General features: G+C 46.4%; 1 protein-coding gene across 2 annotated transcripts in view; it reads left to right on the top strand.

The window, feature by feature from the left end:
* The first annotated feature begins 485 nt into the window (after window positions 1-485).
* Window positions 486-18,086, top strand: part of OCEL1 (occludin/ELL domain containing 1) — a 60,698-nt gene continuing 43,097 nt past the window's right edge. For both annotated transcript variants that reach the window (XM_063914406.1, XM_063914405.1), the window contains exon 1: window positions 486-639. The gene's annotated coding sequence lies outside the window, so the exon portion shown is untranslated. The remainder of the gene's footprint in view (window positions 640-18,086) is intronic.

Genomic DNA, 18,086 nt, shown 5'->3' with positions numbered 1-18,086 from the left:
GCCAGCCACGTCCTCTCCCTATGAATCTCAATGCACGTGTGAAAATGGCGGCGACGCGCGGCTCCTTATATAGAATCCGAGTGTCGCGATAGAATCCGAGCCTCGCGAGAATCCGACAGCGGGATGATGACGTTCGGGCGCGCTCGGGTTAACCGAGCAAGGCGGGAAGATCCGAGTCGCTCGGACCCGTGTAAAAAAACATGAAGTTCGGGCGGGTTCGGTTTCCGAGGAACCGAACCCGCTCATCTCTACTTTATACACTGCAATGTTTGCCATGAAACATAAATGAGCTATGTAAATATTTTAACTAAAAAATGTTTTTCTTTACTAAATGTATAGTCACTACTATTGTGCTTCTACCTGACATATTTTAATCCTAGGCTGAGCTAGAATGTGAAGACAGCCCTCTTCCAACACACCAACTGCTTACTATATCCAGTACTGAGTAGTTAATGAATAACTACCACTACATAGTGCGTGCAAATAACAGTACAGTGGACCTGAACTCCCTACTGAAAATATAAATGAAGCCAGGCAGCAGGAAATAGAAATGTATGCAGGTGGTAAACCCCAAATCTGACGCTCAGATTTCTAAACAGGGATATACAACAAATGGGCCTGCAAAATATTAGACATGAGGTAAGACAGAAATGTTATTTATACCTCGTCTTGACAGACAGCGTACAGAATTAAGGCCACTCAGACTCTGTCGTAATTATTATTTCTCTATCTTGTCTGTCGTCTGTCAGTATGTAATTACACAGCCTACACGCCCTTGTTTTTTCTTCTAGTGGCAAAAGTAGTCTTATACTTTTATTCTTTACTTGTATGCCTTCATAGTGAACTTTAGTTTTTTAACTGCCGTGTAAGAAAACTGCCCCATCAGTCCACAGATCCCCTGTGTCAGTCTCATTTCTCTGCTTTAAGGGTTATTTTTCACTAGCTGTGTCCTCGTGATGTGGTTTTTGCAGTGTAGATACTTGTGGAATTTGTATGTGTATTCAGAGCAGTGTATGTGTACAGTATCACTACCTTACAGTGATTTCCTGTGCATTACAAGCAAAATAAGTATTCTCTTTATAAATACTATTGGCAGAGCCGGCCCTAACCAATATGATGCCCTAGGCAAGATTTTGGCAGGTGCCCCCTAGCACCACCGCTAGTTCTGCAGGAGATGCCTGGCATGAGTCAGCTGGCAGCTCTGCTAATGTCGGGCGCCTTTTGTTTATGAAAATGCATCTTATTTGCATTACTATGTGGCTAGGATGCACATGCAGCTTCTGCTGATTAAAATGATATGCAGTATGGCTATATACTGTGTGCGACTGCGGCTGTATCTGCATACGAAATGCTACATTACAGTGGTTTCCAGGAATACACTGCAACGTAGCATTTCATATGCAGATACAGCCGCAGTCACACACAGAATATAGGCATGCCGCATATAATTTTAATCAGCAGAAGCTGCTGGTGCCCCTAAGCATACCAAATGCCCTAGGCAGTTGCCTAGTTTGCCTATGCCTAAGGCCGGCTCTGACTATTGGGATAAACTTACGAAACAGAAAAAATAAAAATCCCTTTTTCTGCAAGTTTGTAAAATTGACGTATATCGCGATTTTGACTTCCAGGCCAGTTTAGGGAAAATGACAAGTGGTTTAGGCCAAACCTCCTGTTGAAGCCAAATATTAAGAAATGATAGAAAGTGATCATATTAAAACTGTGTAAACAGGGGCGTTTCTACAGAGGAGGGGGCCCGTGTGCACCTCTGGGTGGCCCCCTCCCCTGAATGGCGCTGTTCAATCTGGCATTGTGCCAGAATCTACTGCACATGCGCAGGCCTCCGGAAACATGGCGCCCGCCATGATCCAGAGGCCAATTTGGTTACTGGGCATGCGCGGAGGCCATTTTGGCGGCAATTTCCACCGCGACCGCAGGAATCCAGAATGGTAAGTATTAAAATGGGGCAGTGTGTGCGATGAGGGCCCCCCCTGGACCCAGGGGCCCGGTTGCATCGCACACATTGCACCCATTATAGAAACACCAGTGTGTGTAAACCAATACTTCATTTTCATATAAAAATTAGCAATTGTACCCCTTTCACACCGCATTTAACGGGCTGCACCCGGGACTTGTGCACGAGTTGGTGATGTCAGCGGTGGAGTGTGCAGAGGTGGCACTTGGAGATCAGATGATCCCCAAAGCGCCTCCTGCTCCTATACAGTGAAAGGGTGGCAGGTCGCATCGACCCGGAAACCCCTTCACACCACACAGCAACACGGGTTGAAGTCGTGTTTAGTTTAACCCTGCTTGCTAATGAAATAGTGGATTATTTCCCCTGGCCCCTTTCACTTAGCACAAAAACCTGGGTTGCTGCGCGTTCATGTTCAATAACCCGGGTTATATTTGCCAATGTGAAAGTGATATATATGATTAAAAAAATTGCGAATTATGTGACTAATTAGTTAAAAGATTTAAACAGCTAGGGCCCTGATTCATTAAGTATTGCTTATGCGATTCTTACTGCAGTTTCCCGATACTCAGGAACCTGTGCACGTGCAGGACCTGTTCTGCGTATATGCAGAATAGCTCCTGTTATCACCTCGCAGGGATGCGAACACCTCTGCCTCCTGCGCAGAGGGATGGCGGCAAAATACTATTTAGTATTTTGCAAAAATAGAGATAAGCCTAACATGTTTACCATGTATTGATTAAGTTATTTTAAACAATTAGTTACAATATAATTATTTATGCTGTAATTTATAACTGGTATCAATAGAAAGTATTTTGTGAGTTTGTGAATCTAAATTCAAAATTAAATTTTTCTCTTGACTTTGAGATATAGGGGAATTCAACTAGACCCGGTAATTTAATGGGTGTGGAAAAAGGTGATAACCTCCCGGGGCTATTCAATTAGAGTCGTTTTATCTTTCTCTGTAAATTACTCTGTTATCCGGTGTTAACACATAAGGTGGTATTCAAATGATATATCACACCCAATCTCCTTTCTAAAGTGATTCCCGTTATCGCGCATATCGCGCCCACAGTAATCAGGTTTAGCTGCGTAAAGGGTTGGGAGCTAACCTGGGGATAGCGAGCTGAAATTATTATACCACACCCATCAGCAGAAATAGAATGTGTGTGGAAGGGGGAGAAAAGAATTGAATACCGCCCACAGAATCCGATATATGTTCCCAGATCTATGTGCTAACATCGTTCGGGCACCCGATAACATGCTATGCGGAATATTCCATTAGTGCCAAGTTTTCCGACAGTCTGAAAACCGGCACTAATTCGACCGTTGGCTTTTCAATCGCGGGGGTTTTCAGCAGGTTTTTGCTCCGTTTTCGCCATGCCTTTCCAATTTGTTTTTTTGTGGAATCGGCATAAGCGAAAACCTGACCAAGAAACTGTTGAAAATGTCCGCAAATTTGACAAGACACCTGGATCGGCGGTGAATTCGCCAATCCACATGGTTTTCGCCCAGCTGGATTTTTCGAAAAGTCGAAAAATCGGGCCGGGGTTTGAATAGGTCGAATGTGAATTCAGACCTGCAGACTTGTGGAAAAAATTGTACTTTCCGCCAGTTTGCCGGTTAATTGAATACCTCCATATATATCTGGGATTTCTTTTCAGGTCTACCTGTGAGCTGCATTCGGGCTCATTGAAAAGTTCTGGGGGATCAATTAGCCTGTGGTAAATTCACTGATTTTCTCCTCATAGAAGCAATGTCAAAATTACTATTATACTTCTATTGCCTCACTTATGAGGATAGCATCATACTATATATCATCAATAAATAAATACAATATACAGAACAAGTGATTAAACTGTTCGAGTAAGTGCTCTCTAGAGGTGCATACACATGGTGTGATGTGTGCTTACAATTCTGATTATATAGTCAAAATCGTAAGAAAAGTTAGCACATATCGCACCGTGTATATTAGAGATGAGCGGGTTCGGTTCCTCGGAATCCGAACCCGCCCAAACTTCAGGTTTTTTTACACGGGGCCGAGCGACTCGGATCTTCCCGCCTTGCTCGGTTAACCCGAGCGCGCCCGAACGTCATCATCCCGCTGTCGGATTCTCGCGAGGCTCGGATTCTATCGCGAGACTCGGATTCTATATAAGGAGCCGCGCGTCGCCGCCATTTTCACACGTGCATTGAGATTGATAGGGAGAGGACGTGGCTGGCGTCCTCTCCGTTTAGAGTGACTAGAGTACTAGAGAGAGACACAAATTTTGGGGAGCATATAGGAGGAGTACTACTTGCTGCTGATAGTGTGACCAGTGACCAGTGCCACCAGTTTAATTAATCCGTTCTCTGCCTGAAAAAAAACGATACACAGTGTGACACAGTCACACATACCATATCTGTGCTCAGCCCAGTGTGCTGCATCATATACTGTATATCATTATCTGACTGCTGAGTGCTCACTGCTCACACAGCTTAATTGTGGGGGAGACTGGGGAGCAGTTATAGCAGGAGTACATATTTTAAGTACAGTGCACACTTTTGCTGCCAGAGTGCCACTGCCAGTGTGACTGACCAGTGACCACTGACCACCAGTATTGTGATTGTCTGCTGACCACCAGTATATTGTGATTGTCTGCCTGAAAAAGTTAAACACTCGTCGTGTGGTGTTTTTATAAACGCATTCTGCAGACAGTGTCCAGCAGGTCCGTCATTACATAATATATACCTGTCCGGCTGCAGTACTAGTGTGATATATATATATATTTTAATTTTATCTCATTATCATCCAGTCTATATTAGCAGCAGACACAGTACGGTAGTCCACGGCTGTAGCTACCTCTGTGTCGGCAGTCGCTCGTCAATCCATAATTGTATACCACCTACCCGTGTTTTTTTTTTTTTCTATCTTCTTGATACTAGTAGCTTACTTTAGGAGTCTGCAGTGCTGAGTCTGACAGACAGTGTCCAGCAGGTCCGTCATTACATAATATATACCTGTCCGGCTGCAGTACTAGTGTGATATATATATATATATTTAAATTTTATCTCATTATCATCCAGTCTATATTAGCAGCAGACACAGTACGGTAGTCCACGGCTGTAGCTACCTCTGTGTCGGCAGTCGCTCGTCCATCCATAATTGTATACCACCTACCCGTGGTTTTTTTTTTATCTATCTTCTTGATACTAGTAGCTTACTTTAGGAGTCTGCAGTGCTGACAGACAGTGTCCAGCAGGTCCGTCATTACATAATATATACCTGTCCGGCTGCAGTACTAGTGTGATATATATATATATTTTAATTTTATCTCATTATCATCCAGTCTATATTAGCAGCAGACACAGTACGGTAGTCCACGGCTGTAGCTACCTCTGTGTCGGCAGTCGCTCGTCCATCCATAATTGTATACCACCTACCCGTGGTTTTTTTTTCTCTCTTCTTGATACTAGTAGCTTACTTTAGGAGTCTGCAGTGCTGACAGACAGTGTCCAGCAGGTCCGTCATTACATAATATATACCTGTCCGGCTGCAGTACTAGTGTGATATATATATATATTTAAATTTTATCTCATTATCATCCAGTCTATATTAGCAGCAGACACAGTACGGTAGTCCACGGCTGTAGCTACCTCTGTGTCGGCAGTCGCTCGTCCATCCATAATTGTATACCACCTACCCGTGGTTTTTTTTTTCTATCTTCTTGATACTAGTAGCTTACTTTAGGAGTCTGCAGTGCTGACAGACAGTGTCCAGCAGGTCCGTCATTATATAATATATACCTGTCCGGCTGCAGTACTAGTGTGATATATATATATTTTAATTTTATCTCATTATCATCCAGTCTATATTAGCAGCAGACACAGTACGGTAGTCCATGGCTGTAGCTACCTCTGTGTCGGCAGTCGCTCGTCCATCCATAATTGTATACCACCTACCCGTGGTTTTTTTTTTTCTATCTTCTTGATACTAGTAGCTTACTTTAGGAGTCTGCAGTGCTGACAGACAGTGTCCAGCAGGTCCGTCATTACATAATATATACCTGTCCGGCTGCAGTACTAGTGTGATATATATATATATTTTAATTTTATCTCATTATCATCCAGTCTATATTAGCAGCAGACACAGTACGGTAGTCCACGGCTGTAGCTACCTCTGTGTCGGCAGTCACTCGTCCATCCATAATTGTATACCACCTACCCGTGGTTTTTTTTTCTATCTTCTTGATACTAGTAGCTTACTTTAGGAGTCTGCAGTGCTGAGTCTGACAGACAGTGTCCAGCAGGTCCGTCATTACATAATATATACCTGTCCGGCTGCAGTACTAGTGTGATATATATATATATTTTAATTTTATCTCATTATCATCCAGTCTATATTAGCAGCAGACACAGTACGGTAGTCCACGGCTGTAGCTACCTCTGTGTCGGCAGTCGCTCGTCCATCCATAAGTATACTAGTATCCATCCATCTCCATTGTTTACCTGAGGTGCCTTTTAGTTGTGCCTATTAAAATATGGAGAACAAAAATGTTGAGGTTCCAAAAATAGGGAAAGATCAAGATCGACTTCCACCTCGTGCTGAAGCTGCTGCCACTAGTCATGGCCGAGACGATGAAATGCCAGCAACGTCGTCTGCCAAGGCCGATGCCCAATGTCATAGTACAGAGCATGTAAAATCCAAAACACCAAATATCAGTAAAAAAGGACTCAAAAATCTAAAATAAAATTGTCGGAGGAGAAGCGTAAACTTGCCAATATGCCATTTACCACACGGAGTGGCAAGGAACGGCTGAGGCCCTGGCCTATGTTCATGGCTAGTGGTTCAGCTTCACATGAGGATGGAAGCACTCAGCCTCTCGCTAGAAAAATGAAAAGACTCAAGCTGGCAAAAGCACAGCAAAGAACTGTGCGTTCTTCGAAATCCCAAATCCACAAGGAGAGTCCAATTGTGTCGGTTGCGATGCCTGACCTTCCCAACACTGGACGTGAAGAGCATGCGCCTTCCACCATTTGCACGCCCCCTGCAAGTGCTGGAAGGAGCACCCGCAGTCCAGTTCCTGATAGTCATATTGAAGATGTCAGTGTTGAAGTACACCAGGATGAGGAGGATATGGGTGTTGCTGGTGCTGGGGAGGAAATTGACAAGGAGGATTCTGATGGTGAGGTGGTTTGTTTAAGTCAGGCACCCGGGGAGACACCTGTTGTCCATGGGAGGAATATGGCCATTGACATGCCTGGTGAAAATACCAAAAAAATCAGCTCTTCGGTGTGGAAGTATTTCAACAGAAATGCGGACAACATTTGTCAAGCCGTGTGTTGCCTTTGTCAAGCTGTAATAAGTAGGGGTAAGGACGTTAACCACCTCGGAACATCCTCCCTTATACGTCACCTGCAGCGCATTCATAATAAGTCAGTGACAAGTTCAAAAACTTTGGGCGACAGCGGAAGCAGTCCACTGACCAGTAAATCCCTTCCTCTTGTAACCAAGCTCACGCAAACCACCCCACCAACTCCCTCAGTGTCAATTTCCTCCTTCCCCAGGAATGCCAATAGTCCTGCAGGCCATGTCACTGGCAATTCTGACGAGTCCTCTCCTGCCTGGGATTCCTCCGATGCATCCTTGCGTGTAACGCCTACTGCTGCTGGCGCTGCTGTTGTTGCTGCTGGGAGTCGATGGTCATCCCAGAGGGGAAGTCGTAAGACCACTTTTACTACTTCCACCAAGCAATTGACTGTCCAACAGTCCTTTGCGAGGAAGATGAAATATCACAGCAGTCATCCTGTTGCAAAGCGGATAACTGAGGCCTTGACAACTATGTTGGTGTTAGACGTGCGTCCGGTATCCGCCGTTAGTTCACAGGGAACTAGACAATTTCTTGAGGTAGTGTGCCCCCGTTACCAAATACCATCTAGGTTCCACTTCTCTAGGCAGGCGATACCGAGAATGTACACGGACGTCAGAAAAAGACTCACCAGTGTCCTAAAAAATGCAGTTGTACCCAATGTCCACTTAACCACGGACATGTGGACAAGTGGAGCAGGGCAGGGTCAGGACTATATGACTGTGACAGCCCACTGGAGTATGGACTCCCGCCGCAAGAACAGCAGCGGCGGCACCAGTAGCAGCATCTCGCAAACGCCAACTCTTTCCTAGGCAGGCTACGCTTTGTATCACCGGTTTCCAGAATACGCACACAGCTGAAAACCTCTTACGGCAACTGAGGAAGATTATCGCGGAATGGCTTACCCCAATTGGACTCTCCTGTGGATTTGTGGCATCGGACAACGCCAGCAATATTGTGTGTGCATTAAATATGGGCAAATTCCAGCACGTCCCATGTTTTGCACATACCTTGAATTTGGTGGTGCAGAATTTTTTAAAAAACGACAGGGGCGTGCAAGAGATGCTGTCGGTGGCCAGAAGAATTGCGGGACACTTTCGGCGTACAGGCACCACGTACAGAAGACTGGAGCAACACCAAAAACGCCTGAACCTGCCCTGCCATCATCTGAAGCAAGAAGTGGTAACGAGGTGGAATTCAACCCTATATATGCTTCAGAGGTTGGAGGAGCAGCAAAAGGCCATTCAAGCCTATACAATTGAGCACGATATAGGAGGTGGAATGCACCTGTCTCAAGCGCAGTGGAGAATGATTTCAACGTTGTGCAAGGTTCTGCTGCCCTTTGAACTTGCCACACGTGAAGTCAGTTCAGACACTGCCAGCCTGAGTCAGGTCATTCCCCTCATCAGGCTTTTGCAGAAGAAGCTGGAGACATTGAAGGAGGAGCTAACACAGAGCGATTCCGCTAGGCATGTGGGACTTGTGGATGGAGCCCTTAATTCGCTTAACAAGGATTCACGGGTGGTCAATCTGTTGAAATCAGAGCACTACATTTTGGCCACCGTGCTCGATCCTAGATTTAAAACCTACCTTGGATCTCTCTTTCCGGCACACACAAGTCTGCTGGGGTTCAAAGACCTGCTGGTGAGAAAATTGTCAAGTCAAGCGGAACGCGACCTGTCAACATCTCCTCCTTCACATTCTCCCGCAACTGGGGGTGCGAGGAAAAGGCTCAGAATTCCGAGCCCACCCGCTGGCGGTGATGCAGGGCAGTCTGGAGCGACTGCTGATGCTGACATCTGGTCCGGACTGAAGGACCTGACAACGATTACGGACATGTCGTCTACTGGCACTGCATATGATTCTCTCCCCATTGAAAGAATGGTGGAGGATTATATGAGTGACCGCATCCAAGTAGGCACGTCAGACAGTCCGTACTTATACTGGCAGGAAAAAGAGGCAATTTGGAGGCCCTTGCACAAACTGGCTTTATTCTACCTAAGTTGCCCTCCCACAAGTGTGTACTCCGAAAGAGTGTTTAGTGCCGCCGCTCACCTTGTCAGCAATCGGCGTACGAGTTTACTTCCAGAAAATGTGGAGAAGATGATGTTCATTAAAATGAATTATAATCATTTCCTCCGTGGAGACATTGACCAGCAGCAATTGCCTCCACAAAGTACACAGGGAGCTGAGATGGTGGATTCCAGTGGGGACGAATTGATAATCTGTGAGGAGGGGGATGTACACGGTGATATATCGGAAGATGATGATGAGGTGGACATCTTGCCTCTGTAGAGCCAGTTTGTGCAAGGAGAGATTAATTGCTTCTTTTTTGGTGGGGGTCCAAACCAACCCGTCATTTCAGTCACAGTCGTGTGGCAGACCCTGTCACTGAAATGATGGGTTGGTTAAAGTGTGCATGTCCTGTTTATACAACATAAGGGTGGGTGGGAGGGCCCAAGGACAATTCCATCTTGCACCTATTTTTTCTTTAATTTTTCTTTGCGTCATGTGCTGTTTGGGGAGTATTTTTTGGAAGGGCCATCCTGCGTGACACTGCAGTGCCACTCCTAGATGGGCCAGGTGTTTGTGTCGGCCACTAGGGTCGCTTATCTTACTCACACAGCTACCTCATTGCTCCTCTTTTTTTCTTTGCGTCATGTGCTGTTTGGGGAGTGTTTTTTGGAAGGGCCATCCTGCGTGACACTGCAGTGCCACTCCTAGATGGGCCAGGTGTTTGTGTCGGCCACTAGGGTCGCTTATCTTACTCACACAGCTACCTCATTGCGCCTCTTTTTTTCTTTGCGTCATGTGCTGTTTGGGGAGTGTTTTTTGGAAGGGCCATCCTGCGTGACACTGCAGTGCCACTCCTAGATGGGCCAGGTGTTTGTGTCGGCCACTAGGGTCGCTTATCTTACTCACACAGCTACCTCATTGCGCCTCTTTTTTTCTTTGCGTCATGTGCTGTTTGGGGAGTGTTTTTTGGAAGGGCCATCCTGCGTGACACTGCAGTGCTACTCCTAGATGGGCCAGGTGTTTGTGTCGGCCACTAGGGTCGCTTATCTTACTCACACAGCTACCTCATTGCGCCTCTTTTTTTCTTTGCGTCATGTGCTGTTTGGGGAGTGTTTTTTGGAAGGGCCATCCTGCGTGACACTGCAGTGCCACTCCTAGATGGGCCAGGTGTTTGTGTCGGCCACTAGGGTCGCTTATCTTACTCACACAGCTACCTCATTGCGCCTCTTTTTTTCTTTGCGTCATGTGCTGTTTGGGGAGTGTTTTTTGGAAGGGCCATCCTGCGTGACACTGCAGTGCCACTCCTAGATGGGCCAGGTGTTTGTGTCGGCCACTAGGGTCGCTTATCTTACTCACACAGCTACCTCATTGCGCCTCTTTTTTTCTTTGCGTCATGTGCTGTTTGGGGAGTGTTTTTTGGAAGGGCCATCCTGCGTGACACTGCAGTGCCACTCCTAGATGGGCCAGGTGTTTGTGTCGGCCACTAGGGTCGCTTAGCTTAGTCATCCAGCGACCTCGGTGCAAATTTTAGGATTAAAAATAATATTGTGAGGTGTGAGGTGTTCAGAATAGACTGAAAATGAGTGGAAATTATGGTTTTTGAGGTTAATAATACTTTGGGATCAAAATGACCCCCAAATTCTATGATTTAAGCTGTTTTTTAGTGTTTTTTGAAAAAAACACCCGAATCCGACTAAAAAAATTTGGTGAGGTTTTGCCAAAATGCGGTCGAACCCAAAACACGGCCGCGGAACCGAACCCAAAACCAAAACACAAAACCCGAAAAATTTCAAGTGCACATCTCTAGTGTATATACAGCTTGCGAAACCGATGCATGCTTCCGCGGGGTTGGTATCGCAAGAAAAAATACACCTTGCAGGCATTGCAATTTTTAATATATTGTGTACAATCTAGTTTCTAGTATAGTCAAAATTGTATATAGTCAAAATTGTACATAGTCAAAATTGCACTGTGTGTATAATCAATATCAGTGGTTCTGGGCTCCGGGGAGTTCAAGGGAAATCACAAAGTCAAAATCAGCATTAGCTAGAATCTCACCATGTGTATGCACCTTTAATCATATGATTATTACATATTAGGAAGTCAGGATGATACTTCAGGGTTTTTATTGAATTACACAGTATACATCCTCTAGTCCAGTGGTTCTCAAACTATCAGTAACGACCCCAAAATGGGTCACACCCTTCTCAGATTAATGTCACAGGTTGCATGGGTTCAGGCTGAAGACTCCACGGATCTCTCAACAAGTGATCTTAGAAGTCTGAAATCAGTTGGTCTGTTACTCGTGGGATCACTGACTGAGAGATCCGAGGAGTCATCTGGCAGCAGCCCCATCCCAGTGATGTCCCGCCCAGCAGCAGCCAGCAATAATCCAGCACCCCAACCTCAATGCTCACTGCTTAGCATAGAGCGTAGACCACCCGGCTGCATAATCTGATGCTGTCACTAAAGACAGAAGAGAAGGCGGCCAGAGTTGTTGTTGTTGTTTTGTAAGCTAGATAAAGGGAGGGGATGTCATAGCCACCACAAGAGGGAGAGTGGGGGTTGGGGAGCACAAAATGGGGGATAATGATCAATGTGAGGGGGAAGCAGGGGAGCATGAAGGGGGAAGTACTGAGCAGGGCCTGGGATGTGAAAGGGGAACACCTACTGCCCTCTGTCATCCACTGCCACCCATTGCCTCTCCCTGCCATCTTCTGCTTCTACTTGTCACCCTTTGCTTCCCACTGCCCTTATCTGCCACACACAGCCTTTCTCTGTCACCCCCTGCCCTCCCCTATCACCCTCTGCCTCTCTAAGCTATTGTCTGCCTTCCCCTGTCACCCTCTGCCTCTTCCTTCCTTCCCTTGTCACCCCCTGCCTCCCACTGCCACCCTTTGCCTCTCCCTGCCACCCACTGTCTTCCCCTGTCACCTTCTGCCTTCCCCTGTCACCTTCTGCTTCTCAATGCCTTCCCCTGCCACCCCATCACTAACTGCCTTCCACTGCCTCCCTATGTAGCACATGGCCTCCCCCTGTCACTCACTGCCTCTCCCCTGTCACCCCTTGTCACCCACTGCCTCCCCACATCAACCACTGCTACCCTTTGAAACCCAATGATTCCCTGTTCCCCACGGCCTCCCCGTTACCCTTTGCCTCCTCAGTCACCCACTGTCTCCCCAGTAACCATTTGCCTCTCCTTGCCATTCCCAAAGCTTTCATAGGGGAGTATAAGCTTAACATTCGCATGAATATATAAAAAAAACACATGCAGTGACAGTGTCTCTGAAAGGAGCTTGTCCCTGTGATGTGTTAGAAATGAATTGATCTCATCAGTGGCCACTTCACATCTGTTTTGTGCCTCCGCAGTACTACCATGCTGACCATGCATGTGTGGCAGCCATTCTGAGATAAATTGGGGCCCTCTAATAATTTTTATTGTAGATGGGGTCCCAGAGCAAAATAGTTTGAGAACCCCTGCTCTAGTCATACTAATATGAAGGCTCTTTTTGACACTATTCTTGGTAATCACACAATTCTTTATTTACTTTTATCACTTAATTTCTAATCTTTCCCTATTTGTTAATTATGCTATGTGTGCCCAATTACTTATCATATTTATAATAAATTACAGTTGCATAGTATACCAGCAAAATTTGCTATTTAGCATTAAGAAGTGCCTGTAAAGAACTTTTCTACTCTTTTGTTTGTAATGTGACTTTGTTTTCTCTAATATCACAATCAATGTGGGTACACACTTAGCGATGTGCGGCCCCACAGGTCGTTAATGACCCTCGCTGTCGGACATGGATTCAGCTCAATTTGGACTGTCGTACAACAACTTCATGCATGGCCCGGCCGCGGCGTGACGTCACTGAGCGATATCGTTTGCATATCGCTCAGTGTGTATGCGCTGCCACCAACTGTCCTGGCAGGGAATGGGAACACACTAGGCAACGTCGCTCAAAGGGGGTCATTCCGAGTTAATCGTAGCTGTGCTAAATTTAGCACAGCTACGATGGTAAACTCAGACATGCGGGGGGACACCCAGCACAGGGCTAGTCCGCCCCGCATTTCTGTGCCGCCCCCCCCCCCCCCCACACACACACACACACACATACACACAAATACAAAAGCATCGCACAGCGGCGATGCCTTTGTATTTGAGGAGTAACTCCCGGCCAGCGCAGCTCCTGAGGCTGGCCGGGAGTTGCTTGTCGCTCCCGCTGGCCGCAGCGGCTGCATGAGACGTCACGCAGCTGCCGCGGCCTGCCTCCCCAACGGTCTGGCCATGCCTGCATTGGCCGGACCGCTCCCCCTAAACGGTGGCTTAACGCCGCCGTTCAGCCCCCTCCCGCCTAGCAACCGCCTCTGTCTTTGAGGCGATCGCTAGGTAATGAACGCTTCCATGCGCCGGCGCACTGTGGCGCCAGCGCATGCGCAGTTCCGACTCTATTGCTGCGCTGCAACAAACTGCAGTGAGCGATCGGGTCAGAATGACCCCCATAGAGCACATCGTCTAGTGTGTGCCCTCTCTCAGCCTACAGTCACCAAAGTATTTGTACTTATGAAGACTCCTGAAACCAAAATATTGGTAACTGTCTGAAGCTCTAAAACTACAAATGTCTGCCAAATGTCTGGTTTTATGACCAGGCATGACAATGGCCTTCTTCTTATCACGGGAAAGAATTGTTGCCACTGGCGCCTGACTTACACAAACAACATCCTTATCATCAACCTCCTCATTAGCCCCTGCTTTAGCTACATAAATATTCCCCTCATCCTGTTGCACTTCCATGGTAGCATCCTCAATGTTTATTACATCACGTTGACTTGTGCTGCTCATCCCCACATTTGCAGGGGGTGCATACATGGTATATGGAGGCTTCTTTATGAGTACAGTATAAGAAAGGTCAGGCTCACACATAGCACTCATGGACACACTTGGACTCTAGTCAGAGATTTTTGAGGCAGTTTGTTCTAATGCCTTAGGGGGGGGGGGGGGTGTTTCAGCACTGATTTTCCAGTTTTCAATTTTTTTTAACCTCTTCTGGACTCTGAGTGAGAAGGTCTTGCATCATCATGAGAGGCAGAAGATAATGCTTCACTGACAGTTGCAGAACCACCACTCCACCACTCATAAATTAAGGCCAAGGCGTGTGGTGTATGGTATCGTGGCAATTTTATGTTTTTCAGCTGTAGACTTTACCTGTATTGAAGGTGATTTTGTTTTCCGTTAGCATTGTAAAGTGTTATTTTGATTTCATTGCTCTTTCATAAACCCTCTATGCCTTTGAGCACTGGCTTTGGTAGATTTTTAAGTACTAATATTACGATCATCATGACGGGAGCAGCCACAGCACTAGTACTGGATTGATGCTCCTGCTTTCTATCAACTGATCGTGATCCATATTGATTCAGTACTTATATTTATTAATGCAGTGAGGCATGGCACCTACTGGCTTTACTGAACGCGTAAGTTGTAAAAAAAAAAAATGCTTGTTTTTGTTTTTCACAAATGACAAATTCACACCGCGGACTCACAGTGCTTATATTTATTGACGCAGTGGAGCACGGCATCTACTGAGCTTTATTGAAGGCAAAAGCTGTACAGAAACACTAACAGTTTTTTTCCACAAATGACAAATTCACACAGCAGACTCACATTGCTTTTATATATATATATATATATATATATATATATATACACATACAGGCAGTGACAAAATAAATATAAGTGTGCAATAACAAACAGGGTTACAGGCAGCATAAGTGTGACACACTTAGACAACAGATGTAATTTCCTGCACTATAATACAATATTTTGTTAACAGCTTGCAGATTAAAACTAGCTCAGCCAGTAACACTAAAAGACAATAAGGGACGTGTGGGTGCCAGTGCCCATCAAACAGTGTCCTCTCTTTGTATATATGGATTGAATGCCTGACATCCAACACAAACCTCAGGCGGTCAGGTGTGAAATGGCCCTCAAATCACCCCGGGAGTGACATATATTGAATCCAAAACACGTGAGATCTTACTAGAGATGTGCACTTGAAATTTTTCGGGTTTTGTGTTTTGGTTTTGGGTTCGGTTCCGCGGCCGTGTTTTGGGTTCGACCGCGTTTTGGCAAAACCTCACCGAATTTTTTTTGTCGGATTCGGGTGTGTTTTGGATTCGGGTGTTTTTTTCAAAAAACCCTAAAAAACAGCTTAAATCATAGAATTTGGGGGTCATTTTGATCCCAAAGTATTATTAACCTCAAAAACCATAATTTCCACTAATTTTCAGTCTATTCTGAACACCTCACACCTCACAATATTATTTTTAGTCCTAAAATTTGCACCGAGGTCGCTGGATGACTAAGCTAAGCGACCCAAGTGGCCGACACAAACACCTGGCCCATATAGGAGTGGCACTGCAGTGTCACGCAGGATGGCCCTTCCAAAAAACACTCCCCAAACAGCACATGACGCAAAGAAAAAAAGAGGCGCAATGAGGTAGCTGTGTGAGTAAGCTAAGCGACCCTAGTGGCCGACACAAACACCTGGCCCATCTAGGAGTGGCACTGCAGTGTCACGCAGGATGGCCCTTCCAAAAAACACTCCCCAAACAGCACATGACACAAAGAAAAAATGAGGCGCAATGAGGTAGCTGTGTGAGTAAGCTAAGCGACCCTAGTGGCCGACACAAACACCTGTCCCATCTAGGAGTTGCACTGCAGTGTCACGCAGGATGGCCCTTCCAAAAAACACTCCCCAAACAGCACATGACGCAAAGAAAAAAAGAGGCGCAATGAGGTAGCTGTGTGAGTAAGCTAAGTGACCCTAGTGGCCGACACAAACACCTGGCCCATCTAGGAGTGGCACTGCAGTGTCACGCAGGATGGCCCTTCCAAAAAACACTCCCCAAACAGCACATGACGCAAAGAAAAAAAGAGGTGCAATGAGGTAGCTGTGTGAGTAAGCTAAGCGACCCTAGTGGCCGACACAAACACCTGGCCCATCTAGGAGTGGCACTGCAGTGTCACGCAGGATGGCCCTTCCAAAAAACACTCCCCAAACAGCACATGACGCAAAGAAAAAAAGAGGCGCAATGAGGTAGCTGTGTGAGTAAGCTAAGCGACCCTAGTGGCCGACACAAACACCTGGCCCATCTAGGAGTGGCACTGCAGTGTCACGCAGGATGGCCCTTCCAAAAAACACTCCCCAAACAGCACATGACGCAAAGAAAAAAAGAGGCGCAATGAGGTAGCTGTGTGAGTAAGATAAGCGACCCTAGTGGCCGACACAAACACCTGGCCTATCTAGGAGTGGCACTGCAGTGTCACGCAGGATGGCCCTTCCAAAAAACACTCCCCAAACAGCACATGACGCAAAGAAAAAAAGAGGCGCAATGAGGTAGCTGTGTGAGTAAGCTAAGCGACCCTAGTGGCCGACACAAACACCTGGCCCATCTAGGAATGGCACTGCAGTGTCACGCAGGATGGCCCTTCCAAAAAACACTCCCCAAACAGCACATGACGCAAAGAAGAAAAAAAAGAGGCGCAATGAGGTAGCTGTGTGAGTAAGCTAAGCGACCCTAGTGGCCGACACAAACACCTGGCCCATCTAGGAGTGGCACTGCAGTGTCACGCAGGATGGCCCTTCAAAAAAATACTCCCCAAACAGCACATGACGCAAAGAAAAATTAAAGAAAAAAGAGGTGCAAGATGGAATTGTCCTTGGGCCCTCCCACCCACCCTTATGTTGTATAAACAGGACATGCACACTTTAACCAACCCATCATTTCAGTGACAGGGTCTGCCACACGACTGTGACTGAAATGACGGGTTGGTTTGGACCCCCACCAAAAAAGAAGCAATTAATCTCTCCTTGCACAAACTGGCTCTACAGAGGCAAGATGTCCACCTCATCATCATCCTCCGATATATCACCGTGTACATCCCCCTCCTCACAGATTATCAATTCGTCCCCACTGGAATCCACCATCTCAGCTCCCTGTGTACTTTGTGGAGGCAATTGCTGCTGGTCAATGTCTCCACGGAGGAATTGATTATAATTCATTTTAATGAACATCATCTTCTCCACATTTTCTGGAAGTAACCTCGTACGCCGATTGCTGACAAGGTGAGCGGCGGCACTAAACACTCTTTCGGAGTACACACTTGTGGGAGGGCAACTTAGGTAGAATAAAGCCAGTTTGTGCAAGGGCCTCCAAATTGCCTCTTTTTCCTGCCAGTATAAGTACGGACTGTCTGACGTGCCTACTTGGATGCGGTCACTCATATAATCCTCCACCATTCTTTCAATGGGGAGAGAATCATATGCAGTGCCAGTAGACGACATGTCCGTAATCGTTGGCAGGTCCTTCAGTCCGGACCAGATGTCAGCATCAGCAGTCGCTCCAGACTGCCCTGCATCCCCGACAGCGGGTGGGCTCGGAATTATGAGCCTTTTCCTCGCACCCCCAGTTGCGGGAGAATGTGAAGGAGGAGATGTTGACAGGTCGCGTTCCGCTTGACTTGACAATTTTCTCACCAGCAGGTCTTTGAACCCCAGCAGACTTGTGTCTGCCGGAAAGAGAGATCCAAGGTAGGTTTTAAATCTAGGATCGAGCACGGTGGCCAAAATGTAGTGCTCTGATTTCAACAGATTGACCACCCGTGAATCCTTGTTAAGCGAATTAAGGGCTCCATCCACAAGTCCCACATGCCTAGCGGAATCGCTCTGTGTTAGCTCCTCCTTCAATGT

This window comes from Pseudophryne corroboree, chromosome 1 (genome assembly GCF_028390025.1).
Source record: "Pseudophryne corroboree isolate aPseCor3 chromosome 1, aPseCor3.hap2, whole genome shotgun sequence".
NCBI lineage: Eukaryota > Metazoa > Chordata > Amphibia > Anura > Myobatrachidae > Pseudophryne > Pseudophryne corroboree.
This window is presented reverse-complemented; position numbering and strand designations above follow the sequence as displayed.